At 39.6% G+C, this 15,404-nt stretch overlaps 1 long non-coding RNA gene across 1 annotated transcript; it reads left to right on the top strand.

Annotated features, from left to right (window-relative positions):
- Positions 1-975: 975 nt before the first annotated feature.
- LOC135420642 (uncharacterized) lies at positions 976-3,669 on the top strand. The gene is made up of 3 exons (XR_010433662.1): positions 976-1,082; positions 1,580-1,681; positions 3,268-3,669. It is a non-coding gene; the product is annotated as an uncharacterized LOC135420642 (long non-coding RNA).
- Positions 3,670-15,404: the final 11,735 nt, after the last annotated feature.

Raw genomic sequence — 15,404 nt, 5'->3', positions numbered from 1 at the left:
ACTGAGGTGGTTTAATATGCATGCTTGCTTACTTTAGTTAAAAAGTACAACATAGATGTTTGTCAGTCATGGTTATTTTAATATACTAAGTGCATCAGTAGTCACTTGAGATTACAAATTTAATAGCTAAAACACTTATTGAAGATACGGTAAAAAAAAACACAGAGAATTTGCCAAAAAATAGTTATCTCTCATTTCATGCATTTTAATTTGAGACTTCAGTGCCAAATCATATTAGAGGCACTGAGCCACATGCTTTATTCTCTCCTTATCATCAGACTTACTCTGAATATTCATAGTTCTCAACAGACAGATTATTTCTCACCATGTCAACTTGCATCATTGATCTCTCTCTGAAAAAAATGAAAACAGAACATCTACCACTTCTCAGAATGTAGTCTTCTGGCCTGTAAATTTAATATTGAATCAAAATTTAATATTGAAGACTATATTTTTACCAGATAAAAATATTTTTTTTTGCTTTGAAAAATGAAATTTCTGGTGAGTTTATGGAATAAATCCTGCATAAATTTCTTTTAAACAGTAAAACAACTTTAGCTGGATCAGATATTTTTTGATATAGGTTTAGCCCCAAATCAGAAAAACACAACACTGCAGCACAGAGGGCAGACTTAAAGATCCAAACTGTCAGTATTTACATTTTGCTAGTGCTCTGAAAATGGCCCCAGCTGGAACTATAACACAATTAGCTACCTATGAATAAAAAGAATAATTCCTAAAGCAACAATACAAAAAGTCAAATTCAATGGGAAAGGACATAGTGTCAATCTGTCTTCAATGAAGTAATATTATTTGTATATATTATAAAAAGTAGTCAACATGCAGCTGCCCAAATGGTTTCTTAATATTCAATATTTGCACAGGAAATTCTCAATGATCTAATAAGTTTTGGAAGTTGAGAATCTGCTGGCCTGCTTGACTAATGTCTTTCTCTGTGCTGAATTCTCCAGAACCATCTAGTATTGCAGTTCATCGCACTGTCCCAGTAGCTGAAAGAAAAAAGAGTTGCAGAAAGTCTCACAGGCAACATGAACGATCAGTGAAGATTACAATTAAAATTGGTAAATGTACAGACTTTTATTCCTGATATAAACTGTCACTTTCTTACATGTTACCACCTTCCTAAAAACCTAGATAGATAAAGGCCTGACACACACCCTTTACGGTGGTGCTTCTGCCACTATTAATGTTTAAATAGATAGGAGATTCTGTATTAAAAAGTAGGGTTACCCATGACTGGGCTGTGAGGGAATTAAGAAAAAAGCATGGAGGAAAAAGATTCTTTCTTCGAGTCAATGGAGGTGAGAAGCAACAAATGTATTAAGAACATGTCATTACAGCATTTTAGCACTTAAGAGCTTATATTTTTAGTACACTACTCTCTAAACTGGAACCATAAACTTCCGTCTTGGGCACCTCGCCTGTGAGTAAGTCATTTCCAAGTGGGATTTAAAGATAGACAGTAAGAAATACTGAAGAAAATTGCAGACAAAAACATATACCCTCTTTGGGTCATAGATGCTTTATTTAACTGCAAAGAGATTTCCCTGTCTTTCAGGAGTAGCATAGATGAAGAAACCAGAGGAAAACAGAACCTTAAATGTGAGAACAGGGAAGAAAAGATTATTTCATCAGGAGATGTATCCATGTTGATAAATAGGTAGGTAGATCCTGAAATTAGTAGACGGTTCCAATGAAGAACAAAATATACAGCCAAAAACAACTAAAAATGTTTCAGTAAGCAGTTAATCACTTGTTAATACATTAATCAATTAACATTTGGGAACATTAACCAATCAACACTGAATAAGCCTAACTGTTGGTAAACTGGAAAAATAAATCAAAATGTGTCAGTGTTTTTAATACATGGACTCCTACTCCTCACTTCTAAATAAAGGAAAATACTGAATAACTTGAATTTGATTCAAGTTTTCATGACAGAGAAAGTTCTCTTGTCTCTGAAAAGAGAATTACCTGTATACCAACAAAAGCATTAAACTGTAAGTGCATGGGACTAAATTCCCCGCAGCATAAAGTCATTAGAGTGAGTCTTCCCTTGAGGGAACAGAATTAGGGAAATATTTAGACAATACTAACACTGAAAAATTTATAATCAAATCACAGTGAAAGTGGACTGACTGCAGCAAGAGCAACAATTTGTTTTCGTTGGTGGCTTGGAGCCTATTGAGAAAATTTGGAAATTGGATTAAGAGATTAAAGCCTTCGGAAGAGCAATTTTGTAAACACTTTAAAAGAAAAATCAGCTTTATTGCCAATAATGCAAGTCAGTTTAAATCAAAAAAACCCAAAACACACAAGTCCATTCTCCCATGACTAAAGACTAAAAATATAACCCTTGTTTCCTTCCTTGTGAGTAAAAAAATCATTTATCAGTTGTTTTAGAAACTTTATGTTAAAAGTGTTCTATTTTCATTGCATCAGAAGCAAGACAGTGAGTTGGACTTAAACGTTATCAAAGACCAAAAAAGTGAAGGTATTTGTCTGGCTGCACTTTGGTTTCGGCTTGACATATTGATGTCCAGTCAAGTGAAAGAATTTAATTTTTATGATGGAGATTTTTTAGTAAGGGGTTTCCTTAAGTCTTTGGCAGGCCATGAAATAGTAGAAAGAGAAAAAAACCTTACAGTGTGCTTTCATTTTTATGGGAGCAAAGACTTTCTTACAGATACAGAAAAACATCCTTGCCATTTTATTCTTTATTGCTGTAGTGTATAAGCCATCATTATTTTTAAATTATACTTAATTTTAAAGAATTAATTAAATAATAGATGACTATGTGACATATGAATCAATGATTCCTCTGAAGATTACACTACACAAGAAGTTGTGGCCTAATATAACATTTAAAATATATAATAGTGCCCATTATCATTGGCTAAGACAAATATTACCACAGCAGTCAAAAACAAGAGTTCTCACAACAGTCAGTGAAAACTGCATATCAAATTATGCATCCCGCATGGCCCAAATAATAGGATTTTTCACACTAAATAAGTGGAAGTATTAGCAAATCCAAAGACAAAGAAATAAATTCCTACATTTAAGTAATATTTCCCCCAGTAAATACTATTTCTTCTTCACCAAAAAATGGATGCCAGTTGCTTTCATTTTTTTTTAACCATAATTACATCACTAGTGAAAGAGGATGTATATTTAGCCAATGTTAGCATTTAAAAAACCCTAAAATTATTTGACTTATTTTATATGTTCTTTTTCCTATTTCAGGTCAGAACTTTCTGTGGAAAATCGAGTCCAAAAGTGCTGCATAATAAGCTCGATAACGTCATAAGGAGAATTATTTTTTAGTGGTCGTTCCCCTCCATCAAAGGATATGGAAAATATCAAGCTTGAATTAAACAGAGAAACAGGCAGTTGACAGGAGCAAAAAATATCAGCAATGTTTCTCTTCATTGGGACTCCATAGCAACTACAGTTAGCTTATACAACAAATTACTGTGAATTTAAAGGTTGTATCAAAACCCTAAATTTTAGCACCAGTAGCAATGCAACATAACAAATGGTCATGCTCTCAGTGCTGAGAAGGCATCTCAAATGGCAGACACACCTGAAATTCCACCATGTTTCCTTTGGATAGTGCCTTCTCATACTTGCAAGCAGGATCAGAAAACCTCACATAAACTACTATCCAAGTAAGAGAACCTATGTAGCTTTGTCATACCAATTCCATTGTTGTGGGTATTTTTTTCCCTCCTCAGATTCTGCCATGCATATTTTCCCTGAAAGTAGGAGCTTTTTCATAAAGGCTTATCCCCATATTTTGACAGTACAAAGCAACTGTCATTCCCACCATGGTTAAAGTCAAAGACATTTCTTTTGGTTTGAGCAAAGGCCAAGGTAGCTCCTGTTACATGCTGCAATCCAGAATTCTTCATGCCTTTGTTGTCCATTATAAGAAGACACAAAAATGCTAATTTGCCACATCCCGATGTGGGATGTTTTATGATCTTTTATGATCTCATTGAGTTTTCAAAATAAAATTAAACACAACACATTAAACTGTCTATAGAGAGGTACTTCCAACCAATTCTTGAGGCCCATCATCAAGGAATGGGCCACTTTTCTAGTGAGCCTAATGGAAATAATTTGTGAAAATAAATAATGAGATTAAAGTTAATTAGTTATCTTCATCTGATTCCATGAAGTTTTACAGTGAAGAAAAATTTTGTATATTGTTCTTGAATTTAACCCAGTTACAGTTTGTCTGATTGATTTGAACTCTGCAACAACTGTACACTAAATTAAAATCACAGAATCACAGAATCAACTATTTTGGAAAAGACCTCTGAGATCATCAAGTCCAGTCTTTGGCCTAACATTATACTGTCAACTAGACCATGGCACTAAGTGCCACATCCAGTCTCCTCTTAAATACCTCCTGGAAGGTGACTCCACCACCTCCCTGGGTAGCCCAATCCAGTGCTCAGTCACTCTCTCTGTAAAGAACTTCTTCCTAATGTCCCTTCCCTGGCTCAGCTTAAGACTGTGTCCTCTTGTCCTACTGCTGGTTGCCTGGGAGAAGAGATTGATACCCACCTGGCTACAGCCTCTTTTCAGGGAGTTGTAGAGAGTGATGAGGTCTCCCCTGAGCCTCCTCTTCCCCAGGCTAAACAGCCCCATCTCCCTCAGCCTCTCCTCATAGGACTTGTGCTCCAGTACCTTTGCCAGCCTCACTGCCATTCTTTGGACCTGCTCCAGCACCTCAATATCCTTCCTGAACTGAGGGGCCCAGAACTGGACACAGGACTCAAGGTGTGGCCTCACCAGTGCCGAGTACAGGGGCAGAATCACTTCCCTGCTCCTGCTGGCCACACTGTTCCTGATCCAGACCAGGATGCCATTGGCCTTCTTGGCCACTTGGGCACACTGCTGGCTCATGTTCAGCTTCCTGTCGATTAGAACCCCCAGGTCTCTCTCCACCTGGTTGCTCTCCAGCCACTCTGTCCCCAGGCTGTAGCTCTGCAGGGGGTTGTTGTGGCCAAAGTGCAGGACCTGACACTTGGCCTTGTGTCATACCATTGGATTTGGCCCATCTATCCAGCCTGTCTAGGTCCCTCTGTAGAGCCCTTCTATTCTCCAGCAGATTGACATTCCCCCCCAACTTGTTGTCATCTGCAAATTTGTAATGGTAGACTCAATCCCCTCATCCAGATCATCAATAAAGATATGAAACAGCACTAATCCCTGGGGGACACCACTAGTGACCTGCCACCAACTGGATGCAGCACCGTTCACCACCACTCTCTGGGCCCAGCCCTCCAGCCAGTTCTTAACCCAGCACAGAGTGCCCCTGTCCAAGCCGTGGGCTGCCAGCTTTTTCAGAGCTATTGGATTCCTAAAGGAGAATTGAGTGTTGTCAATTTGTGAATCATAATTCCTTCATATCTTCCATTCTTTCTAGGATGAAGTAAACTGTTTTCAGCATTAATTATTTCAATATTCTGCTTCAATACAGTAAGATATTTGCCCTGTATTATGTTGCCTTAAGATCGCACTTGGGATCCAAAAAATAGACTCACCAGGCAATCATTAGTAGAGATAAAGTAGAGAGTAGTTTTAACAGAAGGTCTTCCACCATGAGGGTACAGAGACATGGGCCGTGTGTCCAGGGGGTTCCAAAATTCAAGGTATTTGTCCATCCAATCCCAGACCTATCTGCCTCCCAGATCGTCCCACTGGCATACCTCTCTGGGAACTGAGTCAGGGGTCCTAAGACCCCCTCTTTCTTATCTTCCTCTTTGTCACAGCACATCCAGTCCTTGGAGCTCCTCCAAGGCTCTGGGTTTGAAGGATGCTTTGTCTGTCATGGTACCTTGTTGTAGAGGCCTGGGGTGCCATGTTTTTAAACAGAAAGAAGTCCTACCTTGAGGGAAGTCTAAACAAACTAAAGGCATTTAGAAGATTTGATATCAAATGGGGAAAAGGGTTTGGGTAAATGCGTAAACTACTGTGCTAAAGGGTGAGCTACTTCTAAAATCTACAAAAGCTAAAAATCAAAAAAATCCATAGGCATCAATTATAACAGCTTATATGGGCATACTGCTTATATGGCAATAATTTCTAAATAACTCTGCAAATCTTCAGTTATTTGAACAACGTGAGAAAAGATGTTTGTATTTAACAGCTCTTATTAAAACAGAAAATATGAAACTTCTCTTTTATGAATTTGTTTAGTTGTTTTCTAAAGTAATGGAATTTTTAGCATCCAGAGTAGTCAAGAGATAAGGTGTATCATGCAGTCCACAGGTCAAGACATTAATGGAAGCACAGGTATAACTGCTGCTGGTACTCGGGATAGGGGGAGAGGAAAAATAAAGCACAGTTGGATGACTACATAGCCTCCTCGTTTTAGGTAATTTATGCATATTTAGGCACACAGAGTCACTTTAAAATCTCCCAAATATAAAAAAAAAAAGTCTGCTTCATCTCTTATGAACTATGATTATGACCTGCTTAACAGTATACAAACATTTCCAGTTTAAACTGATAAGGTAAATACACTGCTCTTCACTCTGAATTTTAAGGTTCATCTTCATGGACTTCCTGAAGACGGACACCCTAAGTGCTTTGACTGTTCACACAATTTTATACACTAAGTACCTCAGTAAATCAAATTTATCGTGTTATTTATTTTTCATACTTCTCTGCCCCAGTAATTTCTGCTAAATAGAATTCTCCCTTCCCGCTATGCTTCCTCTCAGGAGAGTTACTGGTCACGCATATTGAAGGATAAGAAATTCTTAATTTTTATATTTTGTGCAACCACCTGAGAGCACCACTCCTAGCAGAAATTAAGCCTCAAGCTAAAGTTGTACTATGGGACCAGTAAGAACTAAGCATTATTTGAATTGCAGTTGCTAGAAAATATCAGTGCTCTTTCTTCTCAGAGATTTATAATCTAATGAATTAAAGTAATTTTATTATTCTGCAGCCACACACACAATTTACGTTCCACAGAATGATAGGCCCTAATAGCAACTCCAGTAAAGCCAAAGTAATAAAAAACCTCTGCTTTATGCTTTCCAGAAAGCAGACACTATGCTGACATCAAAACAGCAACTTTAAAACTAGAGGGCAAAAGGGTTTATCGTGTAATCTTCAATCAAGCTAAACACTGTCTGTGCACACCATATGATTTTTCTTCATCACGGTTAGTGTCATTTTGCTGTGCTTTCCCCTACTTTCTAACAATTATTAATTTCATTACACCCCAGGAGTAAGGGTTAGTGAGTAGGAGTTTGAGGAGGTGGAATAAATATAATTTTAGAAAACAAACTGAAGCTTTTCTAGTGAAAGATTTTGGCAGCAAAGATTAAGAAACCAGATTTGCTTGTGACAAGTTCACCCCTTTTCCAACTCAAATATGACTTTATGTTAACCTCAAAATATAGTCACAGGGAAAAAACTCCCCATCGTTGCTTTTCCATAGCAAAACCCAGCAACAACATCAAAAACCTTGCAAACTTACTCCTGTTAGGAATAAATATATTTTAGTTAGGGGTGAAAAAGGGCAAAAAAATTGCTATAACTTCTGCTATGGGTATTTTGCTTTATTTGGGTGACAGCAAAGGGTTGCATTTTAGGAATTTATAGCAGTTTCATGGATAAAGGATCATAAATCAATTCTTATTGGGAACCTATCTGCACTCACTTGTGGCTTTTTACAGGGACAAAACAATTTTGAAAAGAAGATTTCTAGGGTTCACATAGTATATATCTGAACATCAATCCTCTTAGTAAATAACTTATTCCCAAGGTGTTACTCCTATTAAAAAAGTAATACTAAAAGAATTTTCAGGTTTCTTTTAAGACTTTATTGTTACATATATCACTCTTTTCCTATCAAGTCCAACACTGATTCTGCTTTTGTTGGTATTACCTGTTTTCTAATAGAGGAGAACTAGGGGGAAAAATTCAAAAACACATAAAAGAACCCAGAAAAACAAACTTTGCCACCCCAAACCAAAACATCCTGTTTATCCAAATGTTAATTGAAATGAACAAGACCTGAAAAATTCTCTTCGTACTGTGCAACTTCTATAGCTGCAGTGAAGCCTCTCTGGTATGATATCTTCACGTTTATTAACTCTATGTCTATAGACTGTGTATCATTGGTGAGATAGTAATAATGAGAACCTGTGACAAAGCCATCAGACAAGTCACTGTTTTTGTAAAATTTCACTTTTATGTTTCTTTAACAATTTCTGCTCCCTGCTAAGCTTCATTTATATACTTTTTTTTCATTTCTTAGTCGTATACTCCTGAAAAAGCTGGAAGCCCACAGCTTGGACAGGGGCACTCTGTGCTGGGTTAAGAACTGGCTGGAGGGCCGGGCCCAGAGAGTGGTGCCGAACAGTGCTGCATCCAGTTGGCAGCCGGTCACTGGTGGTGTCCCCCACAGATCAGTGTTGGGCCCAGCCCTATTTAATATCTTTATTGATGATCTGGATGAGGGGATTGAGTTCACCATTAGCAAATTTGCAGATGACACCAAGTTGAGGGGGAGTGTTAATCTGCTGGAAGGCAGGAGGGCTCTGCAGAGGGACCTGGACAGACTGGAGAGTTGGGCTGATTCCAATGGGATGAGGTCCAACAAGGCCAAGTGTCAGGTCCTGCACTTTGACCACAACAACCCCCTGCAGCGCTACAGGCTGGGGACAGAGTGGCTGGAGAGCAGCCAGGCAGAAAGGGACGTGGGAATTTGGATTGACACGAAGCTGAACAGGAGCCAGCAGTGTGCCCAGGTGGCCAAGAAGGCCAATGGCATCCTGGCCTGGATCAGGAATAGTGTGGCCAGCAGGACCAGGGAAGTGATTCTTCCCTGTACTCGGCACTGGTGAGGCCACACCTTGAGTCCTGTGTCCAGTTCTGGGCCCCTCAGTTCAGGAAGGATATTGAGGTGCTGAAGAGTGTCCGAAGAATGGCAGCAAGGCTGGTGAAGGGACTCAACCACAAGTCCTATGAGGAGAGGCTGAGGGAGATGGGGCTGTTTAGCCTGGGGAAGAGGAGGCTCAGGGGAGACCTCATCACTCTCTACAAGTCCCTGAAAGGAGGTTGCAGCCAGATGGGGGACAGTCTCTTCTCCCAGGCAACCAGCAGTAGGACAAGAGGGCACGGTCTCAAGCTGAGCTAGGGGAGTTTTAGGTTGGATATTAGGAAGAAATTTTTTACAGAGAGAGTGATCAGACATTGGAATGGCCTACCCTGGGAGGTGATAGAATCACGGTTCCGGGAGACTGGATGTGGCACTTAGTGCTATGGTCTAGTGGACAGGGTCATGGATTGGCCTCGATGATCTCAGAGGTCTTTTCCAACCTGGTTGATTCTGTGATTTCCCCTCTACGACAGAGTCTCGTCAATGGATGAACTATGGCCTACAGTACAGACAATAGATAGCATGGAAACCTTAACCAGTAAAGCTGTGGAAAACGCCCTGTCAACCAGAGGGCAAGGGTAATGACCATGAATTCAGCATCTCAGTGTTACTGCTATTGTTATAAATATTTATTTAAACCTGGTGCCAAGGCCCTGAGTGTACCAACAGGGCTTCAACTGTATGCATCTCACCTGGGACCTCCACCCACTGGGTCTCAGCTCACAGCTCTTACCAAAATAAAAGCAAAAACAAAAAACCAACCAAACAAAACCAAAACCAAAACAACAACACAAAGAAACCCAAAACCACAGTGGAAAGTCATGATGGATGACTGATCAGTTATACATGGCACACATCCCAGGAGGTATCAATCAAGGAAAAAAGCAAGTTTTTCTGCCACAAATTGTACTCAAGAGCAACTACATTGAAATCAATCTTCCAGAAAGCTGAGGTTTAGGAAGAGAACAAAACAACTTTGTGTCTCAAACTGACAGCTTTTCTCTAAAATGTGTTTGAACTGACCTCTAGAGTATGACTCAAATCATATTAAATTTGAAGCATACAACTATATAGAGAGACCATTCTGTGACACAGAATTTGCAGCCTCAGAATAAGAGAAATGAACGTATTCAGCAAAGCTAAGCTATAAGAAAAGTGTCAAGAATAGAGAGAAGGCAGGTACAAACAGGGCAATAAGCAATTTTTCACAGCATATGCCTGCTTATCTGCTGGTACATGACATAATTTCTTCAAAAATACTTCTAAAGTGGAAAAGAAAAGAAAGCCTTGTTTGAAGCTCTCCACCTAAGCTTTCTTTTAGTACTCCTGTAGTCCTTTCTTTTCAAAGGCATTTTACTCAGAGATTTGGCTAAACAATGGGCACAACAAACACTTTGGTGCAGTTTGCTCTGGCTGCTGGAGTTTTTGCAGATTACAGGTAACTGCAAATAAGAACCTAGTAGGATTCTGAAGCACTCCTAAGCCTCTAACTGCAACCTCAAGTGTTCAAGTCCTTTAAAGTCTGGCCAAGAATCAGAGGCTCTTAAACTTGAGCTGGACTAAATTACCCAAAGTGATATTTTAGGATGTGAAATGAATAGATGGCCCTTTAACAAAAATAATCACCCACAAATTCTACTGTCCTCATTTTCTTAGTGCAAATTGTGTCTCAATTTTTCTTTATCTCTATGAATTTTATCTATACAATGAGATACATTTTTATCTGAAAAAACCTTAACCCTAAAGTGTTGTACTATGGGCCATACAAGACAATATTGTTAAACTTCAACTGTCTTCAAAACAGCTTTGAAACTAACTTAAGACATCAGTAAAAGATAACTTAATAAGTGCTGAAGATACATTACTGAAGTATTTATTAAAGCAATGCAAATAAGAGTTTAATTTCAATTATTTTTAGTGGAACAGTATAGATTGATGAGTAAAGATTCAGTTAAATGAGTTATAATTAATTTTTTTGTTTTGTAGCCATGTTTTAAAAGGAGAAGAAATCACCACTTCAAACAAAACAAAACAAAAAAATTTTAAATTTGCCAATTTAGAAAGAAGCAAGAAGAATCATGGTCAAGGGTCCTGACAGAGGAAGTATCATGATTTAACCCCAGCCAAAAACCAAGCCAGACACAGCTGCTCCAATTTGAGAGAGTTGGAAGGGTAGTGAGAAAATTCATGGGTTGAGATAAAGACAGTTTAATAGGTAAAGCAAAAGCTGTGCATATAAGCAAAACAAAACAAGGAATTCATTCACCACTTTCCATGGGCAGGCTGGTGTTCAGCCACTCCCAGGAAAGCGGGGCTGTAGTACATGTAATAGTTAGTTGGAAAGACAAACATCATTCCGACTGTTCCTCCTTCCCCCAGCTTTTACTGGTGAGCATGATATGGCACAGAATTTCCCTTTGGTTAGTTGGAGTCAGCTGTCCCAGCTGTGCCTCCTCCCAGTTTCTAGTGCACCCCCAGCTTACTCACTGGAAGGGCAGCATGACAAACAGAAAAGGCCTTGACTATTTGTGAGCACTGTTCAGCAACAGCTAAAATATCAACACTGATTTCATCAAAAATTCAAAACGCAGCCCCATACAAGCTACAGTGAAGAAAATTAACTCTTGCCCAGCCATAATCAGCAGAAAAATCCGAGTTCAATACTGTTTTTCTTTCCTTTTCTTTCCTCTTCCATCACAAGTCTTGTTGAATATTTTGTGGGGTTTTTGTTCTCTTTAATAAAGAATTGCATGAAGATATGTGCATTATATACACACAGCAAAAACACTGAAGAGTTTACAATAAAATTAGAAAAAATTTGAATCATTTTGTGGGTCTTCTGATATTGTCCAGAAATATCACCCCCATCTAGGCCAACCACATCCTGGGCTACATCAAAAGAAGGCTGATCAGCATGTTGAGGGAGGTGATTCTTCCCTCCACTCCAGCGATACCCCACCTGAAGTACTGCATCCAGGTCTGGGCCCTCCCAACAAAAGAAGGATTGGACCTAATGGAGCTCATCCAGAGGAAAGCTACTAAGTTAATCATCTAGGGCTGGAGTACCTCTCCTACAAAGACAGGCTGAGAATGTTGGAGTTTATTAGCCTGGAGAAGAGAAGGCTCCAGAAAAACCTTACAGCAGCCTTCCAGTACAGAAAAGAGGCTGGAGACGGACTTTTTACAAGGGCATTTAGTGACAGGACAAGCTGAAGGAGAGTAGGTTTAGATTAGATATTAGGAAGAAGTTCTTTATTGAGAGGATAGTGAGGCACTGGGACAGCTTGCACAGGGGTGCTGGGGACTCCCCAACCCTGGATGTGTTCAAGACCAGGTGAATGAATTCCTTGTTTTGTTTTGCTTATGTGCACAGCTTTTGCTTTACCTATTAAATTGTCTTTATCTCAACCCATGAGTTTTCTCACTACCCTTCCAACTCTCTTTGAGTAACCTGGTCTAGCAGAAGGTGTCCCTGTCCATGGTAGGGTGGTTGGAGCTAAATAGTCCCTTTCGACCCTAACCATTATATGATTCTGTGATACAGAAATATCCTCATAACACCCTTTTCACACTCCTTGCTTCCTAAATTTTATTATTTTTGTTTTGGATCTCTAAAGGTAGTAAGGAAGTAGTAGGACCACCAGATTCCATCTATTTTCATAATTGAATTATACAAACACTTAGTAAAAGGGTATATCCATGGTTACCCTCTAACTTTTTAAGTATCCCTGCATGGCCTAGCAGGCAAAAGCTGCAGGAAAAGTACATGTGGCTCAAAACATCTTAACTTTTAAGCATAGTAGTTTCCTCATTCAGGGTATTTTAAAAGTATTTTAGAAACCCATAAAAATCTACAAATTAGTTTTTGTTAACCAAAACAAATGTTATCATTTATGTTTACAGGTACTTCTCATGAAATTCATTAACTATCCATCTGTGAAAAATCTTTTAGCAGTACATACAATTTTAATCACGTTTGACAGTGAAATTTTTTGGCACAGCCATGGGTCTTAATAAAATTGTTATAAACATTCAGGAACTGACGTTTAACTAGAAGTAATCACATTGTCTTCCTTCCGGGAAAAAAATAATAAAAGTTCATGTGGAAAAGTTTGAATGGAAATAATTTTATTCATTTAAAAAGTTCTAAATATGTCACTGAATTTCTATTTTCACTCCTGGCATGAATTACAGCTAACACCAAAATGAAAATTAATATTAGAGAGAGGGGAAAAAAGAAATCTGTCTGTTTGGAGTTTACTGTTTTAAATACTGAAGGCACCTGGCAGAGAGATAAGATACTCAACCATAGGTGACAGCCTGCTCCTTATACAGGAATAGTGCCGAAGATGAACCATTGAAAAGACTAGAAACAGCTTTCACACATAGTTATCTGGTACTAGAAAGGACTGACAAAAGGACCTTAGCAAAACTCAGGGAAAAAAAAACCTGTTAGCTCACAGCAGCAGGAAAAATGCAGACATTGCTAAGAGCCCTTCCGAACAGACATTGCTAACTTCACTAACTCAGTGGAAAAGGAACTTGAGAGATGTGGGAGGAGGCATCTACAGGATTATAAATTCAGAGAAAAATCTTTATTTTTAAAATTGTAATTACTATTTAATGTGATTTGTACATCTCTGAGGATTTGGAAGGCAACTTCAACAGTTAAAGCAGGGATAAATATCACTATCCTAACACCTTAGTCAGCATAAGCTTTTCCTTTCTCCCTACCCCATCCTCAGATTCAGGACTTAGATCAAATAAGCTAGCTACCTTATCTTCGTGACACACTAAGCAGTTCCTTTTATTAGTTATATAACTTAGACTGCACAGGCCATAGATGATGCAACATAGAGTCAGTATCCTAAATTGTAGGTAAAGATCTAGTTCAGCTCCCTGTCCTTCAGGACATCAGTTTAGTTTGAGTCTGGCAACAACTATCTGACTAATATAATTAAAAGTAGCAGCTTTTCATCCAGCTATGACCATTAAATGTCAATACATCTCGCCACTTTCAGGGAGAGCCCCAGTACCACAGCTTCAGCAGCCTAACACAGGGGGCTTTCAACCATGGAATGGGTCTACTGGGCTGTGCTTTTCATCCACACCTTCTGATCCTGTTTATAACCCCATGTTTGAAACAAGCTTCAGTTTACTATGAAAAGCTAGTTCAGAGACTGAGACAGCAGCATGTCCAGGTAGTACTCTGTGGAACACTGGAAGGGACCTTAAAGATCCCCTAGTTCCAATGCCCCCTGCCATGGACAGGGACACCTTCCACTAGACCAGGTTGCTCAGAGCCCCACCCAACCTGGACATGTTGATGACCTGGATGAGGGGATTGAGTTCACCATTAGCAAATTTGCAGATGACACCAAGTTGAGTGTTGATCTGCTGGAAGGCAGGAGGGCTCTTCAGAGGGACCTGGACAAGCTGGAGAGATGGTCTGATTCACGGGGATGAGGTTCAACAAGGCCAAGTGCCAGGTCCTGCACTTTGACCGCAACAACCCCCTGCAGTGTTACAGGCTGGGGACAGAGTGGCTGGAGAGCAGCAGAGGGCATGGTCTTAGGCTGTGCCAGGGGAGGTTTAGGTTGGATATTAGGAAGACATGGTTTACCGAGAGAGTAATCAGACATTGGAATGGCCTAGCCTGGGAGGTGATAGAGTCACGGTTCCGGGAGGTATTTAAGGAGAGACTGGATGTGGTCCTTAGTGCCATGGTCTAGTAACCATGGCAGTGTTGAATCAAGGGTTGGACCTGATGATCTTGGAGGTCTTTTCCAACCCAGTGGATTCTCTGATTCTGTGATTCTATGACTTGAACACTGCCAGGGATGGGGCATCCACAACTTCTCTGAGCAGCCTATTCCAGAGTCTCACAACCTCACAGTAAAGAATTTATTCCTAATACTTAACCTAAACTTACCCTCTCTCAATTTGAAGTCATTCCCCCTTGTCCTATCACTACATGCCCTTATAAAAAATTCTTTCTTCAACTTTCTTGTAGGCCCCCTTCAGGTACAGGAAGGGTGATATAAGGTCTCCCTGGAACCTTTTCTTCTCCAGTCCGACAAACCCCAGCTGTCTTAACTTTCTTCATAGGAGAGGTGCTCTAGACCTCTAATAATTTTCATGGCCCTCACCTAGACCCACTCCAGCAAGTCCACATCCTTCTTATGTTGAAGACCCCAGAGCTGGGAGCACTCCAGGTGGTGTCTCCTCCAAGCTGAGCAGAGGGTAGGAAGTTCACCTCCCTCAGCCTGTTGGTCATGCCTCTTGATATAGCCCAGGATGTGGTTGGTAATGAACTTGTTATTTCTTATTTGGGGAATTCATTCATTCATTAAGAAAGGTGTAATTCATTAAAATCCAGTGTGATAGAACAAGAAAAACAAACAGCCCCAAACAAAGAAATCATTCACACAGCCCACATACCTCAGCATCTCTGCCCTTCTCATCCAGA

Source organism: Pseudopipra pipra, chromosome 1 (genome assembly GCF_036250125.1).
Source record: "Pseudopipra pipra isolate bDixPip1 chromosome 1, bDixPip1.hap1, whole genome shotgun sequence".
NCBI lineage: Eukaryota > Metazoa > Chordata > Aves > Passeriformes > Pipridae > Pseudopipra > Pseudopipra pipra.
Note: the sequence above shows the minus strand (reverse complement) of the source record. Positions and strands in the feature narration are given on the sequence as shown.